The 23,432-nt window shown below is 52.4% G+C and overlaps 1 long non-coding RNA gene across 1 annotated transcript; it reads left to right on the forward strand.

The window, feature by feature from the left end:
* The first annotated feature begins 953 nt into the window (after window positions 1–953).
* On the forward strand, window positions 954–22,259 carry LOC123858260 (uncharacterized). Its single transcript, XR_010410768.1, has 5 exons — window positions 954–2,639; window positions 5,627–12,024; window positions 13,139–13,325; window positions 14,880–14,972; window positions 21,595–22,259. It is a non-coding gene; the product is annotated as an uncharacterized LOC123858260 (long non-coding RNA).
* Window positions 22,260–23,432: the final 1,173 nt, after the last annotated feature.

Below are 23,432 nucleotides of genomic sequence, written 5' to 3' on the forward strand. Positions count from 1 at the left end.
ACTGTCTCAGTCCCTGGAGAGAATGAACAGCCTTGTTACTCCTGAGTTTCCAGGTGCTTTGCCGCTCAGCCCTCCCCACGCCTCGGCCTCTGGGTGACAAGAACCCCTGGGACAAAAGGCTGAGTGGCTGGAGGAGTCACGCTGGTGAGAGCCCCCCAGGGGTGTGCAGCAGCAGGTGCAACGAACGCAGGGCCCGGAGCCCCTATGCCCGCCCCCCGCCCGCGAGTCAGGAAGTTCCCCAGCCCTGTTCCCAGCTGCAACATCAGGGCAAAAATACTCCCCTCCTACCTTACAGGGGGTGAGCGAACTCCTTGGAAAGCACTGAGGCACAGTATAAATAGCAACGTTTGCCATGCGTTGTGTGGTAATGCTAGAAACGCCTGGACTGACCCAAAGAAGCAGCCGAGAGATCCCCTTGTCCCAGGTGGCTGGGGAGGCTGGTTCCATTCGAGCCAGAATGAAGGGTGTTCCGAGAACAAGGGGAGGTTAAACGTGCCTGTGAAAACAGTGGGGCTTCCGCGAGCAACCCCCAAGCTGAATCCCTTCCCGGCAGATTGCTCCACCAGGGAATCTGGGAAAAGACGATTTGGGGTTGGATCCAGCAGATGGGGGTTCAGATCTCAGTTCATCCACTTAAGAGGGGAAGCCACCGTCTAGGCTTCTGTTCTCCGTCTGCAGAGTTTCTGAGCCGCGCCTGTGCATGAAAGACGAAGGCGCGTGTTTGGTGCTGGAAAAATACCGGATGGATTTCAATTCTCAGCTAACTCCATCCTGCACTTTGGTCGTTCCCATCCGCAGTGGGAGGACGGATGATTTGTAGGAGTCCTGCCAGGATCTGTGTCTATGTTCTCTCTGCGGAAACTCCTCGAACCCCGTGAGGTGTGCACTGTGATCCTTCTAGAAATGAGGCATCAGGTACTCAGAGGGGGTGGGCTGCCTACTTGAGGTCTTACCCTTTGAACCCTTGCCTGGCATCAAAATCTGTGCCCTTTATCTGAGACAACATGCGGAGTCGACTCAAATCTACATTTTTCTTATAGATGATAAGAAAATCTCAAGGTACAAAATCCATGCGGATGAGGTCAGGTTCAAACACAGTCTCATACCGTCAATGAGTCTGCTGCTAAATCACCTCTTGGGTGACTCCTGAGCACCACGGTCCTTTTTCTTGTCTCGCACTGCTCGCACCCCCAGGTCCAAGTTGGAGAAGCATCAAACCGTAAGTGCAAGAAGCATTCAAGGCCATTCAATTCTGCCTTTCCCTCTGGAGGGGGGAGAATGAATCGGGAACATCAAGTGCCCAAAGTTGCCCAGGAGAGGCCTGGGCTGCTGAGTGCCAGCTGTGCCCCTTCGAGAGCCCCCTCCCTCAGTGGGAAGCACAATGCCGCCCCTCCCCCCTCCGTGCCCCTTTCTCAGAAGCAGGCATCTGAGACACACCATCAAGGACAGGGTCGTTTCCCTGCATTTTCCTTTGGACTAGATGACTGGTCCACTGGACTGCATTTTCTTCTTTCAGATCTAGGACGGTTGAATGAATGTTTCCATATAAGGTGGAAGTAAAAATTCCTTTTGCTAAAAATAGCAGGGAGGAAGGAAGGGTGTGGCCTGGGGAAACAGGACAATGCTTTGAGCTTGAGGCTCCACATGATGGAGGCCTCCTCCGCCCAGGCCCCTCTCCTTCTCCACTCTTCTGCCAGAGCCCTGCTGCATTCTGCACTTCTTCTTCTTCTTCTTCTTTTTTTAAAGATTTTATTTATTTATTTGAGAGAGAAAGAGAGTGAGGGAGTACAAGTGGGGGGAGGGGCAGAGGGCCAAGCAGACGCCGGCTGAGCAGGGAGCCCAACGACGCAGCCCCATCCCAGGACCCTGAGATCATGACCTGAGCTGAAATCAGATGCTTAGCCTACTGAGCCAGCCAGGCGCCCTGCATTCTGCGCGTCTACGCACCAGCCAGTTCTTCCTCCTTGGGTCCCGGGCTCCCCTGCTCCCAGGACCAGCAACCCCCTCCTGAGCCTTCCACTACGAGGGCTCACTCCGGCCCCCTCTGGCTCTCTCCTTATTCTTCTTATATTGAGTCCTTATATCCTGTACTTTCATGAAGTCTTGAGCATTCTCCTCTTTATCTGAGGGCATGCTACATCGTGGTGTAAGAATTTGCTCAGAAACCTGACACATCGGGTTTAAAAACCCATTCTTCCCCTGGCTACCTGTGTGATTCTTGGCCAGCTCAGTCTCTGGTCCTGTTTCATCAGCCGCAAATGGGGAGAATAATATGTTTCCGGCAGGTCTCGCGTCAAAATCAACCAAATAGTGTCCCTAAAGCGTTTTGCCCATTGTAAGGGCACAGTAGATGGTCCCTTTTCTTCTAGGGATTAGCCTGGGTCTCACGCTCCTGCTACGACCACGCCTAGTGCCCCAGGGGCCCTCCTGGGTGGTGCCAAGTGGGAGATGACTTTCTGTGCCCCAGAGCTCTGTCCTGGCGCTTGCAGCCCCTGCACGTGGCAAAGGGACCCTCCCACAGGCTGATTCTACTGCACCATCTGTGTCGGGAGCCAGACTGGGCAGGCCTCCAAAACCATCATAATTTCCAGGGCGCGATTATTCAGCACAGCCCCAAGAGGCCCGCAAAAGCTCCAGAGGTAAGAATGACAGAGTGCAAAGGAAATGTGTCTTGGGAACTGGGGTCTAACTTTCGGCTGCCTCCTTGGGCAAGTCTTTTAGGTTCTCACTAAATTTACTCATTTTAGATTCAACTAAAATTCCAACGAGAAATTCCTCCGTTTCCTCCTCCCCCCGGCCACAAACAAATTCAACAAATACAAGTTGGACATGGAGGTACTGGGGATACAGGCAGAGTCCTGCCATGAGAGCATCATGGCACCCATCATCTGATGAGGGCACAGATGTGCTCATCAAATAAACGCAGAATTCTGCCCCTGAGGAGGGGTTCGTGGTGCTGGAGTCTGACCGTGATCTAGTCAGAGAGGTCAGGGAATGCTTTTTGATGAAGCTGTGACTGAACACAGATTGAAGCGCAAGGAGGCAGTCACTGGCCACCACGGGGTGGAAAAGATTTCCAGGCAGAGGACAAGGTCAGTTGTAAAGACCCAGTAGCTGGAGGGGACAGAGGTGTGGGAGACATTGGAAGGCCAGGGGGAATGCTGGGTGGGGAGGATGGCTGGAGTGCTAAGAATTTGGGCTTCAGTCTCCTATGAGCCCTGAGATAGTTTTAAAAGGAGGGGATGGATATTTCACAGGTGGATGTTGGAAGAACGAATGAGTCTATCAGCACCTCATCTCCCCAGTCATTTCTCAGATTAACTTAACAGTCACTTAGCAAGAGCTTGAAAATTTGGAACATGGCAGATGATGTTTTAATGGAGGATATTTTGACATACAAAAGGGACTGGAAAATCTAGAAAGTGAGGTGATATCTCAGAGTTTAGGCCCAGACGCCGTGTCACAGCGGGGAGCTTGGTGCTGGGCTCATGGCATCAGAAGGGGGTGAAGACTTGGGGTCCTGAGGAAGGAAAGGAGAGTATTCCGGTGTCTTCCACACCAAAGACGAAAGATATCTTGGCCACTTCATAATCAGGATCAAGGCTAGCCATTCCTGAACTTGTTATGGGTAGAAAAAGAGAAAAACCTAGTGATTGTTTGGAGCCTTTACTGAGCCATTGCTGCCCTCTAAACCAATGGGAGGAGCCTGGTATCTGACGAGGAAAATTGCATATGTCCATAACTAAAACTCAACTCAAGTATGTGGCTCATAAAGACATTTTCTGTCTATGCAAACTTTCTACTATCTCAGGGAATTAAATCCAGATCTACCTGCCTGCCTGGTCACAGCAGTTAATTGCATGGGGTAAATACTTGCTGTCTGACCACAGGGAGAGTGCTTAGGGATGGTCAATCTGTTTCTGCATTATGAGTTGGGAATAATGATACCTACTCCACTGGGTTAGACGAGAGAATGTATGTACCATGTGCAGCATGGTGTCTGGTCCCGTGGTAGCCGCTAATATTATGGCAATTATTCTGTATGGGGGATGTAGCTGTGAAGCTTCTCTCGGGACCGGGAAGGCAATGTAATCAACAGCACGGCAGGCAGTAAGGGACAATAGGGGATGGTGGGGACTGCGTCAAACTGAGAATGCTTGCCTCTCCAAAGGGGGAAGCAGCTCCTCAGCTTCAGCCACTGGATGCTGCCCAAGAACTCAGAACAAATGTGGTCAGACTTTTGCAGAAAGGCTGGGAATCCTAGTTTATGATTTTGGTGTTCAATTCAAATAAAAACCCCCCACAAACAAGAGCAACAAGCAAAACTAACAATATCATGGCACACGCAGAACAGGTCCTGGAGCAAAGCTGGACTGGAGGAAGCTAAAACAAAGCTTCACAGAGGCCAGCTGTCCTCAAGAGGCAGATGTGCCCCACAGATAAGACTGAAAGCGCAGGAAGGGCCATCAAGGCAGCACAAAGGAAGTGCCCCTAACACGGGTGGGGAAAGGGCAGCGTTGTTAAACAGGCGTACTGTCCCAACGTCCCTCAGGGAGGATTTCGAGGAGGACAACTCTCCTTTACCTGCCTGTACTGGGGCTCAATGACAATACCCGCGTTTTAGACTCCCAGCCCAAGTAGTGAACTGGGAGCAAGAGGTGGGTGCGGGAGGTGCTCTGGGAGGCTGCAATACCACCAATGTCCACTGGGGGTCTCTCTCCCACAACTGATGGCATCGCCATCCCAGACTGTTGAGGGGGAGGCGCGGAATGGCTGCCCTGGGTGGCAGCGGGTCCCAAGGCCAGTCCCAGCACCCCGTGGAAGGATTGCCGCGCCCTTCACGGGGATGCGACTACCTGTTAAACATTTAAAACTTGGATTTTAAAGGGCAGCTCTCCTGCCAGCTGGGCAGTCTGTCAAAAGAGTCTTTTCCTGTGTGCAGAAAGCCCTTGGAGATACTCTCTGCACACTAGGATCTCAGGACAATCCTGAGAGTTTGTTAAGGTCAGCTGGGTGGCTTCCCCTGCCCAGGCTGTCTCAGACGCTGACTCCAAGGGACCTGCTGCCTCCTTCCCGCTGGAGCCGAATGAGAAGTATAATCCCAGGCTTCAGAGATTGCCCTGTTGGGAGTAGCTTTATCTGGTCAAAAATCCCCAGTTGAGAGGCCAGAGATCTGGGTTTGGGTTCTGGTTCTGCCACTTATCAGCCGTATGTCCTGAGTGTCCTTGTCTGTGAAATGAGCCTAATAGCAATCTCAAAAAATTGTTTCCAGTATTAAAAAGGAGCGCATGTGAAACATTTTAAAAACGGAAAGAGGTATGAGTCATCCACATTGTTACTGGAGGGCAGGACTTGGCAAATGTTTCCTGTAAAAGGGCCACAGAGTAAGTATTTCAGGCTTTGCTGGCTTTATAGTCTCCGTTGTAGCTACTCAGTCCTGCTAGTGCAGCCGAAGAGCAGCTGCACGTAATTCATAAACAAACGAGCACGGCTGAGTTTCAATAAAACTTCATTTTTGCGAAAACAGGCAGGGGGCTGGATTTGGCCTATGGGCTGTACTTTGCCCACCCTTACAGCCTGTTTTTGGAAAGCCTGTGAGCTAAGAATGGTTTTTATATTTCGAAAGGGTCCCAAGAAACCAACAAAGAAGAGGTGACAGAGGCCAGACGGTTTGTGGCTCACAAAGACGACGGTATTCGCCATCCGGCTGGCTCTTTCTAGAAGTTGGCTGACCCCTGCTCTTGAGCACATCGGGCGCGTCTTGGCCCAGGAGACAGCAGCTGGTCCCTGGGTGTGGGGTGACCTGGCTGGTCATGACGGCGCAGGCAGGAACCAGATGGCCCCTGGGGCTGTCATGCTCAGGAGGCTGCAGGACAGTGGGGCCATGTGGCTTCCCAGTTCTCTTTTCAGATGCCTATTTTGGATGGGCCCTTTGAAAGAGGATCAGAAAGCATTCCATCTGAAAAGGAACCAATAATCAAGGGCAAAGGGCTTTCATTTCCTGAGCTGTTTCTAGGGTACAAGGTGGTTTCGAACACGGGCCCTGAGTCATGGGGGAGCCCAGGACTCCCACCCACCTAGGGAGCCAGGGGCTCGGATGCAGAGACAGGAGAAGGGGCGCTGTCAGGCCAGAGACCGGCCCTGGAACCAAGACGCTTCTTCTTTGTTCTGGATTCAGTCACACAGATGAGCAGAGGCAGCTCAGAGAAACAGTCTGCATAGAAAACGGAGAGAAAACCTGGCTGAGGAAAGCACGTTGTGCCCGTGAAATCATGGCGCCCAGCCCCTGCGCCTCCTATGGGAAGGCCCGGAAGCCTGGACCTAGGTGGGAGCTGTGTTGGCCCGTCGGGCAGGGAGAGCGGAGGACGTGGCTCAGTTGTTATGGGTCTGTTTTACTCCCCTCCCCCACCCCCCCACTTTCCTCTCACTGACCCCAAGATGCTGTTAGGTAAACAGGCTGCTTGGCCCCCACTGAATCCTCTTGTCTACCATCAGGAAACTGGTGGCTCTTCCCAGTATTGTTATGGCTCTGAGGAGCTCAGGACGGACCTGGTGCCACTCAGACCTGGGGTTGGGCAGGTGGGGAGGCTTAAGTCATTTTGACTAAGGAAAGGGTTAAGGTATAGGCAGGGAAAGATGGGGGCCCCTGGCTGGGCTCTGAGACTATTCCTGGCAAGCAGAAGCATTAAGCCAGAGTGAACAAGAGATAAGGAAACAGACCACCTGGCCTGGGATGTCAGGGAGTATTTTTCTTTGGCGGCTACAATGTATCATAGAAAATGGCCAAAACTCAAAGAATTAAGTCATTAAGGATGTTGGCAATAGTCCGTGCTCAAACCAAGATGGCACCAGAAACTCAAGGCCACAAGCTTCCCAGTCAGTTCTCCAGGGAAGATTGCCACTAGAAGCCCTCAGTGGCAACCCCTTCGGGACCCCTCTCTCTCTAGAGAGCTTCTTCTTTGCTTTCTGTTCTCACCTTCACTTAATCAACTTTCACTTCCCTTCACCCTGTTGTGTCCGCGAGGTTCATTCTTCAACTCCGTGAGACAAGAACCCTGTGATCCTGTAACAGTTTCATGGCAGCTCTCAGTCTGCCCAAAGAATGGGCCTGGAAAAAAGCCTTTTGTCTTTTTGTATTGCTTTTTCTGACTAAATATCATAGTTACTGCAGAACATTTGGAAAATATAGACATGTATAAAAAAGAAATGTACAGAGTGATTTTAGACTGAAAAGCACCCAATTCATTCAGGAAACTGTTACTTAATTGAGCACCTAGTCCCTGCCAGGTGCTGGTCTTGGTGCTGGAGATATTACAGGAACAAGCAGAGTCCCCACCCTCTCGGAGCTTCTACTGTAGTCAATAGAGCAGGGGAAGGGGCTAGAAGCTGATGGAACAGGGTACCGTTTTTGATAGGGGGCCAGGAAACGGGGAAGCAACTCGGTGGGTATCTGGGGAAGAGTGTTTCAGGCAGAAGGGGCAGAAATGTGGCGGGAGCCTGCCAGGTGTGGTCAGGGGGGTGAAGGAGGCCAGCATGGCTGGAGGTGGGTATGGAAGGAGAGGAGGAAGGGCAGCGGGCCGAGGACATGTGGGGATTTGTCGACCATGGGGAGGGCCTCAGATTATTAGCGGGTGAAACAGAAATCCCACATAGGCTCTTTTTTTTTTTTATTCTTATGTTAATCCCCATACATTACATCATTAGTTTTAGATGTAGTGTTCCATGATTCATTGTTTGTGCATAACACCCAGTGCTCCATGCAGAACGTGCCCTCCTCAATACCCACCACCAGGCTAACCCATCCTCCCACCCCCCCTCCCCTCTAGAACCCTCAGTTTGTTTTTCAGAGTCCATCGTCTCTCATGGTTCGTCTACCCCTCTGATTTCCCCCCCTTCATTCTTCCCCTCCTGCTACCTTCTTCTTCTTCTTTTTTTTTTTCTTAACATATATTGCATTATTTGTTTCAGAGGTACAGATCTGAGATTCAACAGTCTTGCACAATTCACAGCGCTTACCAGAGCACATACCCTCCCCAGTGTCTATCACCCAGTCACCCCATCCCTCCCACCCCACCCCCCACATAGGCTCTTGAGCAGCAGAGCAACCTGACCAGCCTTAGGTTTTGAAATACTCACTCTGGATGCTGGATGGAAAGAAGACAGGGGTTGGGGCCCAGGGGCTGGCATGGGTGGGAGCTGGGAAACAGGTTAGGCTACTGCAGTCGTGCAGGGGAGAACGTTTTCCCTGACCCTCCTGGAGTCCCTGGCTGGGGCTGAAAATTAAACTCACAAAGGCAGATGGACAGTAGAAAAGCACACATGTTTTACTGACTTTTTACAGGGGCATGAAAGCCTTCACAGGAGAACGAGGACCCAATGTAGCGACCAGAGCAGGAAGCTCTGATACCCTTTAGACAAAGAAACAGTACATTTTTGAAGAATTGAGAAGATAAAGGGTTTGGGCCGCAGGTAGTAAGTGGGGGAAGAGGCAACAAGGTTTGTTTATATGGCCTTCTTGGCTCCAAGTTCCCTGTCACTGGTGTTAAGGGTGTTTTCCTTCCTTTGGGTGCCTTTCACATGGGAGATTTACCTCCTGCTTTCAAGAGACCAAAAAGCGTCAAGGCGTCTTTCTTGCATCAACTATTTCTTAGGTGCCTTTAATTAAAGTAATATGCTGAGGTGGCATATCTGGGGGCAATGTATTCTGTTCCTCTTTGATAATAATATAGCTCTGGACGTAGAGGGAGCTGCCCTGGTGGAGGCCGGAAGCCCCTCCCCTTGGGCTTCTGCTCCTCCCTCTCAGTGGTCTCTAAGGTTCCCCTCTGGAACCCCAGGGTGCCTCAGAGCACAGTTTGAAAACCACTGGACTGGAGGGTCTCTGAGGGCCCTTCCGGGTCTGCACTTCTGTGCTCTTGTGACCCTGCTTGCCAGGCTGTTTGAGGGCCGGACCTGATTCTGTGTGAGCCTACCTGGTTTCCATGATCCGGGCCTCCAAAAATGCCAACTTGAAAACTGGGCAGTTTTCAGGGCCCAGAAAGGGGAGAGATTTTGAAAATGAACTCAACTCCCACGTACAGACCATGGCCAGCCCCCTGTAAGGATGGTAAAGATGAGTAAAACAAAGTATCTGCCCCAAGGGACTCGCCGGCTGGGATGGGAGAAAAGAAGTCACACAAATGACCAAAGAACACCGGGGTCAGGGTCTATGACTTGCCCTGACTTTCTTCCCTGTGCCCAGGGGTTGGCCTGAGGGCATCTGGAGAGCTTTGGGCCACACCGGCTCCCAGGGGGCTCCTCCACAGACCCTAACTCAGTGGGCCCCAGGCTCCTCAGCCACCCAACCCATGCTTGGGTTAACTCCTGAGTGTCTCAGAACCTCTCTGCTGGGCGGAGCTCTGTGACACCGCTTAGTGCCCTGAAATATTAGCCCCAGAACACAACCAACATGGAGGGGAGTGTTCTTACAGAGCCCACAGATCTCACAGAGGGAGAGCCTCGCACGAGAAACAAGTATGAGGTGAGGCTTGCTGAACAGGTGGGACCCTAAACCACTCCAGGACCTGAAGACAATCAGACATTTCCAGAGAAAGAGAAACACGAGGGCCGGGGGGAAGAGGGGGGCCCCCCGGGGAGAGGAGGAATGAAGCGTCTGGGAGCGAATGGTGCTTTTCTCACATTTACCAGGAAGAAACAAAAAAATATCAACAAAACCAGACCGAGAGCCGCCAACTAAAAAGATTTCTCTGAGTCAGACTGCTTTCCTGGAAGCTGTGAACTTTATCCTCCGGCAACCATTAATCTAATATTAAGGCCCTTAACCTTCTTAATTGTTCTCTTTCAGCATCGGCTGGTTTCATATTAACCTTCCAGGCTTTCCCATAATTCAGTTACCTGCACCTCCAGCCAGACCCGACCCAGGAGCGCCCGCTCTCCCAGTGCCTCCCCCCCTCCCAGAGCTGCAGGGCCCCGTCCCTACTCCCCTGCAGCCTGCCACTCTTTCTGGTTCCTGGGCCGTGAAGCAGCCTGGCAGACACAGTGCGCAGTGTGCAGGCCGGCCTGGGCCGGCTCCTCTGTTACTGCAGACGGAGCCAGCAAGCGGGAGAACACGGCTACCGGCCGTCAGGGCTCATCAGCCTCGGGGGGCTTGTGGCTTGCTATTTGAGCTTTGTTTTCCTTCTCTCTCTCTCTTTTTTAAAGATTTTATTTATTTATTTGACAGAGAGACACAGCGAGAGCGGGAACACAAGCAGGGGGAGTGGGAGAGAGAGAAGCAGGCTCCCCCCTGAGCAGGGAGCCCGATGCGGAGCTCGATCCCAGGACCCTGGGATCATGACCTGAGCCGAAGGCAGACGCCCAACGACTGAGCCACCCAGGCGCCCCTTGTTTTCCTTCTCTCCTTGCAATTGTTTCTTGGGGAAAGACAAAGCCTCTCACCCAGATGCTGAAGGCACACTCGGAAGCTGCCTGTGTGCCCACCTCAGATGCCCCACTGTGCCCTGCGAGGGGTGAGGGCGGCTGGAGGGCTGCCTCCCGAAGGGCCAACTCAGCGGTGCCCCTCGTGGGACTGGCCACCCGGCCCGAGCATGAGTTCTGGCCTCTCCTCAGAGCGGTGTGTCCGTGTGGCGGAGGGCCCTTGGGTCCTTGGGTAATTGCTGAGGGCTGGGGGAGAGGGTCTTTGCGTCTCCCCCCCAGGAGAGGCCACTGGGACACTTTCCCTTAACCTTCACATTCACTTTTCAAACCCTTATTTCATGGGGAACGGATGCCCTGCCTTGACGTGGGGCTGCAGAGTTCAGTCAAGGGCTCCCACCAGCCTCACCCCACCCACTCCGGCCAGGGCAGGGGCACGCAAGATCGTCTTCCCCACAAGGCACTGTGGTGGCAAGGCTGGGGCGAAGGGGCGGTGGGAGCAGCTTCTTCAAAGCCCGTCCCTGCCAGAGGCCCTTCTCCCAGTTAGTGTGGACTCTTCTCCAGCCCTCCTGTCTGGGGGCCTCCAGGTCTGATGTCTGTTGGGGGCTTCGGCCTGGTGAGGACACCCCACCAGCACCTCCTCAGGCCTCAGTGTGTGAGAAAGGCAAGCCCCCCCCACACCCAGCTCTTCTGACTGGGCACGTGCACCCAGACAGCCCACACCCTGTCCCCAGGCCAGGGCTGCCTCTCTGCTTCGTCGTGCTTTCCAGGCACAGCGCCCTTGGCACGAGTGGACAGAGCCCTGGGCTCAGTGTTGGGGGAGCTGATCCCTCTGCCCCGGGCCCCTCAGGGGACTAGAGGACAGATCCCACAGAAAGGACATTGGGGCAACATGGCCTCCTTCACCGCGTGGCCCAGCGCAGCTCTGTTTGCCGACCACCACACACGGCAAGCGGAGTGTCCCCCAGCTCTGCACTCCCGGACTCCCGGTAGAGGGAAGGCCCCACACCCACACCTCGTTTGTGAGCTTAACCTTGGCCTAAAAGGTAGTCTGGAAGAGATCCAAGTTCTCCCAGCCACGAGTAGATGCCATTAGGTTGGGCAGTCATGCATGGCCCTTCACGTGAAAATACAGAAGAGGGTCTCTGGCCATGTGAACCTAAGGGGGTCACAGGCCCTGGATGTGGACATTTCCCTGGAAACATAAACATAAACATTTAATAACTACAAAAATTAAACACTTCCAAATAACAAAGCACTCTTTTTATTCTTCTGTATTTTATACAATGGAAGCTTTAGAGTTTTTTTCCTTTTATTAGATTGCCAAAATGATATCCAGAGCTGTCCAATTTGCCTGTCACTCCAGCTTACTGATCTCAAAAAGTAAGACTGAGTAATTTTACTTTTCATTTAATTGGACAGGCTTGGGTCTGAGCCGGGCATCTCTTGGAGTCAGGGAGCAGCATTCACCAAGGGTCTGTGGTCAGCAGAGCCCCACCTAGGATCTGTGTGAGGCTACAACCAACCAGCCCAGACGTGCTCTCATGGGGCCTGGATACTGTTGGGAAGATAAAGTACATGAGCCTGATGGGAAAAAAAAAAAAAAGTCACAAGGTGAGGAACAAAGCATGTGATTCCACTCGAAGGAATTAAGTGCAAACTCACCAGGAGTGGGAGGGTTTTGGTTGCAGAAGGGATTAGCCAGGTGTGGTTAGCCCTGGATCGAGGAGGCAAGCACTACCCTGGATTTGGAGGCAGAAGAGAGAAAGTAGGGGAAGGTCTCCATATTTGGGTGGAGTGGTTGGTGGTGGGAGGCGGGAGTAAGTGAGGAAGAAGAGCAGAGGAGCCAAGCTGCAGAAATCAGTCAGCGGTCTAAAAAGTCACACTCGCGATATTGCAACACCTCCTCCTGCCCCCACCCCATGCTTCCAGCACCCCTGCCTCTCTCGAGTGCAGGCCCGCTGCCTGGGGTGCCACAGTCATTGCCATAGCAACCAATTGTTCCGTCACAGAGTCATGACTCCAACTCCAGGTGGGGTATGAACAGAAGGCACACGGCAAACTGCTAAGTGACAGAGATAGAGTTTTCCAGCAAGTGCCCCTGCTAATAAAGAAGAAAAGACGTACACACCGAAAGATAAATGGAACAGGGATGGGCAAAGGCTACTTTTTGCATGAGGCACCAGCCGTTTGCCGAAAACAACAAGAGCAGTCCCACAGGTTCAACGGGAATGATGCGGGCAAGCGCAGCCCCCGTCCGCCTGCCGTCTAAGGGGCAGGGCCGGGCATGCGCAATGCCAGGCTTGTGGGACAGAAAGGGGATGCCTTCAACGTGTCCTCTCCATCTTGCACATATTCCTGATGCTTTCCCTGCGGACAGCCGCTCTGCAGCCCCTCACAGGACCCTAGCTTTTCCTGCGTGCGTGTGAATTCTCTTAAGGACTCATCCATGCTATTTAGGACTTAGGAGCCCAAGCACAAACCTTACTAATTAGAAAGAACTGGGGGAAAAGTGAGTCTGAGTTCCCAGGTATCTTAGGAGCAGAGCCTATTACCGCTCTGAAGGCCTGACCGACGCAGTGCCTTTGTCGGGTCAGCCCGAGTCTGCTCTTCGCACTGCAGGACTGAGGGCAAGCCACTTGCCTGTCCTGGTGCCCATCTTGCAGAGGGGGGCAACTGGACTCCAGGAGTTCCAGATGCAATGCTTGCGCTCACCCTTGTTTTCCAGCTCTGTCTAGTGCAGAGGTGGGCTCGGAGGGACGCGACTGTAAATGTCAGGTTGATTTCATGTGCGGAGTGTATTCATCAAGCTGAATCAAGACCACGTGCTCATCTGCAGTTCCGTTCTGCCTTCGATTAACATTGATTGACAACGTACTATGTGGCCGTCTCAGGGCCAGGCCTCCGTAATCGAGGTGAGAAGTGATGGTGCCTTGGGGAGACAAGCAGGTACATGCTCAAGCCCACGGGGTACAGGTTGGCACCCACACATGGAAAAGCACACCCAGGCGTGGGGAAGGGTGGCTCTGGATGCCCCCGCAGAGCTTTCTCCACACCCCGGGCGTGGCGGGAGGCAGCTTTGGGGAGGAAAGCAAGCTGCGGGGGCGGGGGGGGGTCGGTGCAGGGAAGACCCCCAAATGACCGGGGAACCTCAGAGCGGCAGGAGGGGTGAAAGTGGGAGCAAACATGCCATGCCAATGCTGGTGCTCTGACATCTTTGCTCTTCTCAAAGAGCTAGAAAGAAACAGACCACTCCAAGAGGAAAGGCTGTAAGCTAAGGGAAAAGAAAACCGGCAGAATTCCAGAAGGGAAGAGGATGAGATCTGGGGTTTGCACAGGCAGAGGTGTCCCTAAGGAGATCCCAGGTGTTGTTGGTGGTTAGGCCATCATCACTAAGGCTCTGGGAAGGTGCGGGGCGTGGGTACCCAGACTTGGGGAAAGATGAGGGATCAGGGAAGGCTGCCAGAAAGCCTCCTGGACACAGCAGGCAGGCAGGGTGTTCTCTCCCTCCCCACCAGCACAGGCAGATGGCCGGAGGCATGGGTTTAGTGCAGGGCAATGGCGGTCTCCCGGGAAACCCACAGAAAGACGGGGAGAACGTTCTAGACTGAGGTACAATGGTGAGTCTTGATCAGAGAGATAGAGATAGCAATCAGCTGTCTGAGAGTTCCATGCTTCTCCACTTAAAGGAAGCAGAGACTCGCTTAGGCTCTCCCTAAAAATCCATCGGTTAATCCTTCAGTACATGCTTACCAGCACCTACTTGGTATTATGTTATGCTAAGCATTCCTGGGGCTTGAGGCTTTATCCATGCCATCGAGTTACAGAGCAGCGGGAAGTTTACAGGGGCACGTGCACGTTTGTGTGAGCGGAGCTAAGCAAGGGGCACAGAGTTGCAAGAAAGAGCAATCTCCTGGAATTGCCTGCTTGGGAAATCTTCACAGGGAAGTGGAATTTGCGAGGCTGTTGCAGGGCATGCAGGTGGAGAGAATGAAGGGAGAGCAAAAGACGTGTCTGGGAGGCAGGGGAGAGACCAAGCTTGCAGAGGCGTCCTGCCAGTAGCTGCCACCAGAGGACGCATGTCTCAGAGGCCGACTGGGCACCAGCCTGGGAAAGGTAACAATTTCTGACATTGGCCGTGCGCTTCAAGTTGGAATCCTAGGTCTGCCATTGAATAGCTGGCGGGGCCTGGCCCAACTCCTTAACTTCCACGTGCCTAAATTTCCTCGCCTGCAAAGTGGGAAAGGGAATAATGCTGCTCTCCAAGTTGGGAGACCAGAACCAACAGTGACAATGGGCAAACCCCCCAGCACTTAGCAGGCCTCCAGGAATGCTGGTCCCTTCCCTTCCTGGCCTATTGAGAAGGCTGTGTTTGAGACCAAAGGGAGTAAGTATTCCAGAAGCCCTCTGACTGCCCTTGTGGGGGTAAATACACAGACCGATCAGTGGGAAAAAATGTTCTCTTCCAGCCTGGGGGGTGAGTCGACCGTGCATGCTTGTCTCCGGATGTCGGACTTGCTGAATCTTCCCCGAACGATGCCATCTCTGTCCTGGCACCGCAGGTAAGCAGCCCCATGAGAGCCAGGTTCTTGGCACATGCCCTCTTCCTGGAGTGAGTCACTAGAGAATTGGGCTGTAGTTACAACCTTCACCAGCTCGGGGAGGTGAAAGTGGATTGGAATGAACACAAACACCGCACAACTTGGTGCTTAATGTTCCTTTCCATCAGCATTTCGCCCCAGGCCTTAACCTTGCCACTCAAAAAAGTAGGGTGGCATAATGAATGAGATAAACTGAGTGACCCCTTGTAATCCACAAACAAAGGGCCTTTCAAGCCCGAGGTCCAAAGTCTTATCTACTGCAATAAAACCTAGCCGGTGACAAACTGGAGGCAGAGTGGGTGGTCCTAGAGAGACTCCTTAGCCCCAACAGACAACCGGAAAAGGCTCTTGGTCCTTCCCCAAGGACAAAGGGTGACCATGAACAGAGAAGGGGAAAATCGAAGTAACTGACGGAATGCCATATGGAATGAAACTTTGAAATCGAATGCATGTCTTCCTTCTTTGGTTGTATAAACATAAAATCATTTTATGATGGCAAGCATAAAAGTAAACACACAAATCTCAAATACCTTGTATTTCCCAAAACTTGATGTAAGCTTGGGAGTGATGACATGTTTAACCTGGGCTGGGAATGGGGACAGTCTATGTGGCACCCTCCACTCTGGCCACGTGACCTTGGGCAGACCCTCCCCCCCCTTGATTCTCTGGGATTGAGGTTCCTCAACTGAAAAATGAATGGTTTGTCCAGATAATTGACAGTTTCCTTTAACACCCCTCCCCCACACAGAGGGCTTTGATTTTCATGGCTACTCATACTTTGAGCTTAAAAAAAAAAAAGGAAGGGGATGACATCAGTCTTTGCCAGTCCTGTGCATCACCCCCTGAAGCCCCTCAAACACACGCCCAGAAGGGCAGAAGGGGCTCCTCTTTTGCGGAAACTGTGAACCTACATTTGTGTATTCCAACGGAGCCCAAATGTTTGCTCCCAGAGGGGTGTAAATGGTCACCCAGCTTTCCGACTGGCCACCGGCTCACGGGTCATCCCAGGAGTTGTTCACATTCACGCCTGGTTCCCGTGGAACACTGGCTCAGCTCTGCAAGTCAGTCTAGAAAGCTCTGTGTCCCTGCCGCAGTAGGCATTAACGCGAGCTTCTGTCAGGGGAACGAGGATGAGCGAGGAAGCACGGCCCCAGCCCTGTGGGAGCTGACATTCTAGCAGGGAGTGCAGAAGTGCTTGTAGACCAAGCCTAACAGAAGCACAAAGCACTGTGACAACACTTGGGAGGGTGAGAGCATTCCCAGCTTGGGAAGGCTTCCTGGAGGAGGAAGACGTGGATCTGTACAAGAAGGGCAGGATGGGGCACCTGGGTTGGTTAAGCGACTGCCTTCGGCTCAGGTCATGGTCCTGGAGTCCCAGGATCGAGTCCCGCATCGGGCTCCCTGCTCGGCAGGGAGTCTGCTTCTCCCTCTGACCCTCCCCCCTCTCCTGCTCTCTGTCTCTCATTCTCCCTCTCTCAAATAAATAAATAAATAAATCTTAAAAAAAAAAAAAGGGCAGGATGGAGCCGGGCTGAGGCTGGAGGAGCATGCCCGCGGATGAAGTGCAGGAGTAAACACAGTGGTGAGGAGCGCAATTCATACTCAGGAGTGGCAAGCTGCTCTTTCTCGCTGGAGCCTCAAGCGTGCAAGGGACATGAGCCTAGACACGCAGGCAAAGAGTTGATTCATAGAAAGTCTTCGGAACTCCAAGGAATATGGATTTTGGGACAGGACCTGGGATGTCATGGCAGTCTTTTTTTTTTTTTTTTTTTTTTAAGATTTTCCTTATTCATTCGACAGAGTAAGAAAGCACAAGCAGGGGGAGCAGCAGAAGGAGAGGGAGAAGCAGGCTCCCCCCTGAGCAGGAGCCCGATGATGGACTCGATCTCAGAATCCCGGGATCACCACCTGAGCTGAAGGCAGACACTCAACCAGCTGAGCCCCCCAGGCGCCCCTGTCATGGGCAATCTTGAGTAGCCCTGGTAAGCCTTGTACCTGGACGAGGAATCTGCCAGCAGGATGGCTTTTAGGGGAGCCAGATGGGGGCAGAAGGAACAATGAGGGAATTATTTCAATAACCCAGATTGGTGATTGTAGAGGTCTGAGCTGCAGTGGGGAGACCAGGGTTGGAAAGGAGGGAAATTCTGGAAAGGTGCTGTAGACGCAACAGAGTGGGCTCCGTGCCTCGTGGGATGTGGAGGCCAAAGTCACACCAAGGCAGGATGTTGCCGAGGAAATTCAGTCACCTGCCCCACCTGAACTCACAGGACAGCTTATCCCGGGTTATCCCATCTGGAGGATGGTCCAGAGGTGCCCTGAAGCCAAGAAGTGAATAGGCTTAAGGAAACCCACTGCTGTAGTGACTGTGGGTTCTCCCCTCATTTTTAGCCTCCTACCCCCACTCTGAATAAAGACGCTTTCTACCTTTCTTGAGTCTAGCAATCGGTTGGGTCATGTGATCACATGACATCATCTGGCCAGTCGATTTGTAACTGGAAGTGTCAGGTTTTTGGGGAATAGGGTTTTCCTGCTGGTTAGAAGGCAATACGACTTGGGAGGATTTAAGTTATGTAGTTACAATCAGATTGGAGTCCTGCCTTTTCTGAACTTGCATCCTGGATGTTGTGTGTGTGTGTGTGTGTGTGTGTGTGACTTATTTATTTTATAACTGGAAGCTCATACCTCTTAATCCCCATACTCAGATGTGGGGGTAATCCACATACTGGACATCTTAACTAGCCAGGAACTCATTTACAGAAAATCTTTCGGGTTGCTTCTGTGACCACTGTTTACACCCTTAATGCCTTTACATTCAGGGAGTTACAGGATCACTTTGTGTTCTAGGAGATACTTTGTTCTGGATACCGACAACAGGGGACAAGCACAGATGAGTAGCCAAAAGGAAGCTGATGTCAAGGTTTAGCTGCTGGGGAGGACAGAGGAACCGATCCCCACCTCCCAGCCCTGGGAAGGACACCCAGAGATGAAACTGGGTTTAGGAGGAAGATGGCAAGATCAGCTTCCTGCCTGCGGAGGTTGTGGTTCTAATTGATAACTGGTAGTAGTTAACATATATTGAGCACTTTGTGCCTGGCAATATTCTAAGATTTCAGTGCCTCACCTCACAAGCCCATTCAGGATAGCTGCTACTATTATCCCCACTTGCAGACAGGGAACCCAGGAACAAGGAGGTGAGGCTCACTGTCATCCAGTTAGCAAGCTCGAGAGCTGTCACTCAAACCCAGGTGTCTCTGATGCAGGGCCCTTAACTATGACATTCGCTGTTCTAGGGGAGTTTAAAAAACAGGTCTTCCCCACGAATTCCTTTTTACCCGAACGTCTCTCTCCTCCGTGAAATTGATTCCATACTTGGTGGTTTATCTGAGACAATTCCTGAGAACAGGCTCCTTTCTCTCTCCCAGGTTACAGGGTTTGAAGTTTGACAGGACCTTTGCAGTGCTGTGCTGACAAATCCACTGGAGGGGGTGGGGTGGAGAGACCTCTAATTTGTAGCATTTGCCAATTTTCATGGTGAAAATGCTCCCACTGTGACTGATTTGAAGTTGCCATTGCAGTTTGTAAAAATCCCTGAATATTTAACAATTGGCTCTGGTCCAGCCCACTCCAGCACACCACTGGGGCTAGGATTGCATGATAGTTAACAGGGTGCCCTTACTAGCTGGGAATTTGAGAAACACATGCTGGGGCTGAGCGCAGGCACAGGAGAGCTTCCAGGGGCCTTCCAGATATGCCTTTGAGGGGTTCCCCAGGTGCTGCCCACTGGAGGTCTGGCCCAGGGCACTCTGGGAGACCAGGCTGTGGCCCCTGCTCGGCGGTACCCGGGCTCACCTGCCGCTGTCGGTCCTGAAGCTTCCGCTCACCACCTGAAAACAGTCCCCTCGGCCAGCAGGTGGCAGCACATTCGCATTCAACTCTGGGCCAAGCAAAATGAGGAGCCTTTGTTCTGAGCCAGAGGCGGTGTCACGAAGAGAAAGGCCCAGAGGGGCAAGCTAATTAGCCTGTCCTTAGCTGACCTAGGCCTCCAGAGCCAGGGGGCGAGCTCCCGCAGCTTGAGATAGTGAAAGCAACCTTAGCAAATAAGAGACAGCGGTCCCAACTCCACCGCCTGCCTGCCCATCCTACGGGCTTGGGCTCGGCCTAGGGCAGCACCAAGGAAGCAGGCCCTGGGTCCTTTCAAGAACGGAGTTAGGTGCCAAGAACGTGTTTCCAGTTCTAAGGAGGGAGACTTTTTAATCCTACCTGCCCCAACTGCCCACAAGACACCTGGTGCTGCTCTTACATTGTTGACTGTTGATTCTACTGGATGGTCAACTCCTACTAGGGTGGTGGGAATCCCAGGTAGTTTGCCTGGGATCGTCCTGCTTTTGGCACTGAGAGTCCCATGTCCTGGGAAGCCCCGGTCCCTGGCAAATAGGGGACAATAAGCCACCACCCTCCTAGTCAGAGGGCCCGCCGGGCACACAGTAGGCGCTTTCCGTGATGGTGGTGCTGAAGGAGGGAGCAAAGCCGAAGTCACGGGGGCTGACCAAATCCATCGGGCAGCATTTGGTTTCATTCATTTTTACAAGCTGCTCCCTTTGCATTGTCAGAGGTGAGGGCCAGAATAGGCGAGGAGGAGACTCGGGGGCAGTCCTCCTGCCTGCTCACGTTCCATCTTTGACCTCCCTCCCGCTTTCCTTCCCTCACACCTCACACCTGCCACCAGCCTGCGCAGCCCTGCGTGTAGTCCGGGGCGCTCCCAGAGCCTGCAACAGAGAACTCTATGTTCCGGGGCAGGGTGGGGCAGGGGGGCAGAGAGGCAGGCCAGAGGAGGAGTGAGGCAGATGGGAGGCAGCCACCAGCAGGATGAAAGGAGCCCTCCGCTTGATCCCCAACACCAAGCAGCAACATGCGTTCCTCTCTCCTCCCGTAGCTCAAGCCCCATTGTGATGTGGCTTGTCTTTTTCTGCCACTGTTGAATCCTCAAATGGTTCCTTCTGGGCCAAGGGCTCAGCTCAGGAGAGTTGGGCTCAGCAAACACTAACCTGCAGAGTGGCTTGAATCAGGGCAGAAAGCTTTGCCTTAACTCAATGTAAGCAATTTACAAATTTCCCTCCCTGCTCTGGACGTTGGGATCAAGAGCAAACCTCTCACTGTGGCCCCTAAATTCTGCACCAGCGGGCTCTCATTGACTCCCCAACCTCATCCTATGCTGTTGTTCCCGGCACTCACTATGGCGGTCCCCCTGGCTTTCTGCCAGCCCCTAGAGATGCCATGCTCTTTCTTGCCTCCGAGTCTCTGCTCGGCCACCCCCTCTGTGTGGGTGAGAATAGCAGCTGATAGATCTGGCTCAGATGGGCTGGCCCCAGGAGCCACGTGAGCGGGTCACATTGAAGCTTTGACTTGAAGGATGAGAAGGGATCAGATCATCCAATGGGGAGCAGGGATGGACGTAAGCATATTTTCAATGGGGCAGGTGTCTGCTCTTCTCTGGTCATCCCATTAAGAAGGAGTTATTGGTGCTTAGAAATATAGACATCTCATGGGCTTTGTGTCTCAGATTTTCTGAATAACCCACCACTCCTCGTGTCACAATCTGTCACACTCTGTGGGCTCATATTTACATTCCACTAGTAACAAATCAATGCAGGCATAGCCCTATTCTAGATGAAAATGGACCATGCAGGTGAAATCCTGCTGACTCCCATCTTCCAACCAACATTTGGATGTGCAGGAGCCTGCATTAACCCTAGGATCTCAGTAGAGATTCTCAGGACCTGAGGACTTGTATTAGTAGGCATAATCTTTCACTTAAAGAACAAAGACCAGGAGTTGAGGCTATTTGCAGGCACCAGATAATGGTCCATGAACATGGAGCTTATTGAAGAAATGCTGAGTTTGCGACATGGAGGTTCCCAAGTAAACCAAGTCCTAGATCGAATGCACAGCAACTCTGGTCATGAAAACATGGATATCTCCAAATCCCAAAGCTTTGAGCGGATGGTGAGAGTCATCACTGATATCAGAGAAGGGCCTCCACTCCATCTCCAGAGCTAGAAGAATCTTAATGCGTCCATAGAGGCCACAGCTGACACTCAATGGAAGCTCCGGGATGGACCCCAGGGGGAGGAACGCACAGAGATGGGGCTACCAGGTCCTCGCCAACCCTTTATTGAGCTATGACATGACTCTCATGGAAGTTGGTGTGCCTTGCCCATCTATGAGTGGTCACCTTTGGGATCCTGAAGGTGGGCTAATCCCTTGCGTCTAAACAACCTTTGTTCTTGCCAAAGAGCTCATGTCTACGACTGTGTCCTGTCCAGGTTAGTTCCAGCCGTATTCTCCTTATTCTTCTCAGAGGAGGGAGCTGAGCAGCTGGGAACAGTCTCGGGATCTGGGCAGTCTCAGGGATGTTGGTGCATGACTGCTCTTTGCCTGTCTATTATCTAGAAATGCCAACTCTTCAGATTGCCCACAGAAGGAGTTAAAGGCTGGGAAGTGAAGGTGTGGATGTAGGGAGGGGAAAATGGAGGGAAAGTCTCCAAGTTTCCTGTGTCCTGTTTCGTTTTGTGTTTCTCGGCAGCTTTGTCCTGCTCCTTCCCGTCTATGCCTGAAGAAGAGTCCCCTGAACTGCCTCCCCTCCACCGCCACCCTACCCAGCATGCCTTTTTCACCTCCTCTGCCACTTGCTTTGAGGTAAGGAGCCCCACCCCACCCAGAACACGGAGTTCTGTCCCAGTCTGGGAGGCGGACGGTGGGTGTGAAGGGAGGAGCGGCAAGGGCAGTCAGAGCCAGAAGGGAGGAGGAAAACGAAAGGGACTATTTTATTGTTTCTCAGTGACTCCCACCTGTTGTCAAAGAGCCGAGGTGGTAGGGCTTTGAAATGAAATGAGAGGACGTCTTGCTCACCAGATTTGGAGACCTTTTGTAATCCCCGCCCTTGACTTGGCCTGTCTGCTTCAATATCACCACCATCCACAACAACACTCATTGAGTGCTCATGGGTACCAGGCACTGGCCTAGGCACAGGGGGTGGGAGCTTATGTCAAGGAAATGGCCAAAGGCTGCATTGGGTGGGAGACATACAAAGCTCCCTTCTGAGAATTGGAAACATCATGTTCTTTCTTTAAAAAAAGATTTTTATTTATTTATTTATTTGAGAGAGAGCACAAGCAGGGGGAATGGCGGAGGGAGAGGGAGAAGCAGGGTCCTATCTGAGCAGGGAGCTTGTTGTGGGGCTTGATCCTGGGACCCTGGGATCATGACCTGAGCCGAAGGCAGATGCTTAACTGATGGAGCCAGCCGGGTGCCATGGAAACATCATGTTTTTTGAACAATGGCTTACCTTCCTTTTTGGAGGAGCCCCAGCTGCCTGTCCCATGATGCCACCAGAGAGTCTCAGCACTTAAGGTGGGAAAGGAGGGGTCTGGGGACCGTGCCAGTTCTGGTGACTGATGGTGTCCCCATTGTATCATCCTGCCTGTCCACTTGGGTCCCCACAGGTGAAGGACAGCAGGGCAAAGAGCTTGCCCCCCAAGACCTCTTTCTTTAAGGAAACACAGTCTGTGGCCCAAAGGCCCTTGTGTGGGCGGACACCTGGGACACACGAGTGAGCCCCTGGGATGGCAGCTCCTATAGTGACCACATGGGAACCAAGTCTACTTACCAGTGGTCTTAATGTGGACAAAGAATTGAGCAGTTAATTCGTTAGTATTACGGATAAAAATATAATCAGAACTTTGCATCCATATCGTGGAATACCCTTCCATAATAAAAGCAACTAACCATAGATACAGACAACAAGTCGGATGGGTCTCAAGGCAGTTATGCTGAGCAAAGAAAACAACCTCAAAAGGTCACATTCCATGTGATTTCATTTCTGTAACATTCTTGAAATGAAAAATTATGGAGATGAAGCACAATGTCATGGTGGCCAGGAGTTCAAAGTTGGTGGTGGCGGGGAGAGCGGGTGTGGCTGGAAAGGGGTAGCATGAAGGAGCCCTGTGGGGGTATTATGGACCTTGAATTTGGTGGCAGCTATGCAGGAGGGAACATTGCACAGAACTGTGCATGCGCGTGTCCCTACACACACACACACACACACACACGAGTGCTTGTAACACTGGTAAAGTCTGAATTGATTGGGTTGCACCAGTGTCCGTGTCCTGGTTTGGATAGTGCGCTGTAGCTAGGTCGGGTGTTACCACCGGCAAGGCTGAGTGAGGCGGACGCGGGACTTCCTCGCACACTTGGTGGCAGTGGGGGCAAAATACAATAACGCAATTTCTACTTCCAACTTCTTTCATGTAGCATGTGTGGTGATTTAGCATTCAGCGGCATTACGCACATTCACATTGTTGTCAACCATCGCCACCATCCCTCTCCAGAACTTTCCATACTGAAACACCATGTCTGGTGAAC

The sequence above is a fragment of the Mirounga angustirostris genome, unplaced genomic scaffold (genome assembly GCF_029215605.1).
Source record: "Mirounga angustirostris isolate CCGP_5_RB_7025 unplaced genomic scaffold, mMirAng1.0.hap1 SCAF_4, whole genome shotgun sequence".
NCBI classification, from domain to species: Eukaryota; Metazoa; Chordata; class Mammalia; order Carnivora; family Phocidae; genus Mirounga; species Mirounga angustirostris.